Genomic DNA, 2658 nt, shown 5'->3' with positions numbered 1-2658 from the left:
TAAAATAAGAAATGCGATAACATTACATGTAAAAACTCGTATGCAAAACTATATTCTTTTTGAACACAAAACTTACTTTCGGAAAACAGAAGATTTGACCATCTGGTAACATCATTTCATGTCTTTCAAAAGTTGCAACAATATTACCAAAAGATCGGATTTGTTTATAATATATTTTAGACATTATACAAAAATCACATAAATAACCAGCCTATGCTGAACACAAAATGATCTCCCTACTGGTTGATACCCGAGATGGCATATATCTTAAACCGCAGCATACTACTTGTCGCCCGAGTAGGAACATAATAGCGGCATTCTATCCCTGAATAGAAGACCAGAAGACCTCAGCCAACTAGTTGTCGAAATTTTGGGATCATAAAAGGGACATTTCAGTCTTGGGACAAAACATGTAGGAGTCTTTACCTGAAAAATCATTCCCTGAGCCTGAGGAGAGTATATAATGACCTCATACTTCTGATTGTTGCCATAGTTTACTCATTATAGAGAGTTACTAGACGTGAACTGGGCATAAAGTGACATCAAACTACTGGTTATCGCACTAATAGACACATAATTGTGACGTACTTGACCTAAAGTGAATATGCAGTAACCTCCGCATGTCCTAGTGCCCTAGTGGGCATAAATAAGGTCATCATTCAAGCTCAAACATTAGCAGGCCATACTGCTTAATACGCAAGTATCTTTATCATTGGAATATACTGGGCCTGAGTAAGCGTATAATAGCTTGCACGTACCGATTGTCGCCCTCATGTGCACATTTAGTGAATCAGCCTACTAGTAGTCTCTCTGTTCGGCACAAATAAAGACATACCAGACCTGATTTGATCGCATAAATATTGACCGCCGCCTACTGGTTGTCGCCCAGGTAGGGATTCAATAAGGACATATTATGAGTCCTGAACTGAACAAAGAATGATATCCGCCTAATTTTACCGTTCTAGAAGACACAGTATATGGATATACTTGGCTTGAACTAAACAAATTGTTGAGAAGAAATATAGTTGGAACATACTAGGTTGAACTGATTATACAGTGTCATCCTGGTTATGCCTGACGCCCTTGCATATGCATAAAAGAGACTTACTAGTCCTAAACTGAATGTATAGTGACTTCCGGTATGACCTTGGACCATAGCTTATACTCATTCGGAGCTCCTCGGCCATTTTTTATCCTAATTTACACATATAAGTGAAATACTAGACATGAACTGACAAATACAACCTTTGGGTAACATCGTTGCGACCTTTGGGAGACATTGAAAATTTTCACCAGAAGGTCATTTCTTCTTCTCGCTAATAGTCAATGCGCGTTTAATAATAATAATATATTATTGTTAACGTATTTTTATGTAACATGTTTTATTATCCCAGTTGTTATTTGATAAATATATTTGAGTTTTGTTTTGTTTTTGAACCAACGTTCTGATGAAGTGGCTACACGCGTTTTGATTCGGACGGAGAATTGATTTTTGCTTTTTTTAATTTGCTAGATATCACACCTTATTAATTCTTTACTTAGGACTTTTAAATAAGGCATCGTTTATTGTTACAAACAAATATGAATAGCATGGTACTTCAAATTAAATTTCTTTGACGCGTACCAAATAAGACGTTTTCAAATACATATACAATCGAAATCCGTTGTCTCGATATATCAGGGACTGGCCATAATACTTCAAACCTCGCGAATATTGAGCCAAGCGATATTGCGTATTGTATGTGTATATTTATACGTTAAAGAAAGACTTGTTAACCTCGTTTGTTGTTTGTTACGTTATCTTCTAAAGACTAATTATTACCGTGTGCATATCGTACAGTTCACAATATGACAAATTTGATCATATGAAATAATTTGATTTTTTTAAAAATTTATTTACGCAATAAAATTATATAAACCCATCCATAGAAAACATAAACAACTAATCTTGATACTAAGTTAGTAGGAATACGTGTGAATAGCTTAGGTTGTACCGAGTCCTCTCAAGATTGCTCAACATTTGACAGTTGTATTAATTCTTCCATTTGGAGAAACCTTCAGCGCAATAATTTTATCTGAAGACGCCTGATTAAAACACAATCAGATTTATACCTGTACTGACATTACTATTAAAACGCACATTAGATGAGTCTGGACATACATAAATGTGACATAATGCAAATGTTACGAAAGTTGAATTGGAGATGTTAATCCAACGTGTTTATGATCAATGCGTACTTTGTTGGTTTCAAAATGTTAATAATAGTAAAAAGCTAGAAACGTATGTACTTATGAAAATAAGTGTTGTATGTGAGCCCAATCTTAACTATATTAATATAATCAAACATAGAATAGCATGTATCAATCTATTAAACTAACACAGTGGGCGATTTGTTAAACACTAAATCCTCGTGCACGTTCTTATCAATGAGATATTTATGTCAAATTTGTTCTTATACATGTATTCAACAATATTCAAACCCTATATTTTCATCAGGCATGTTATTTACAAACTTAGATAATTGTGTAAATGGAAAAGTTAATGATAACTTAGATTTATCTGGTTCATTTTTAGATATTTAACAACATAATTTTCTTATGATTAATATTTACATTTGTGTTTGTATATACATTACTTGTTCACCGTCTTTAAATTGT

Source organism: Mya arenaria, chromosome 11, assembly GCF_026914265.1.
Source record: "Mya arenaria isolate MELC-2E11 chromosome 11, ASM2691426v1".
NCBI lineage: Eukaryota > Metazoa > Mollusca > Bivalvia > Myida > Myidae > Mya > Mya arenaria.
This window is presented reverse-complemented; position numbering follows the sequence as displayed.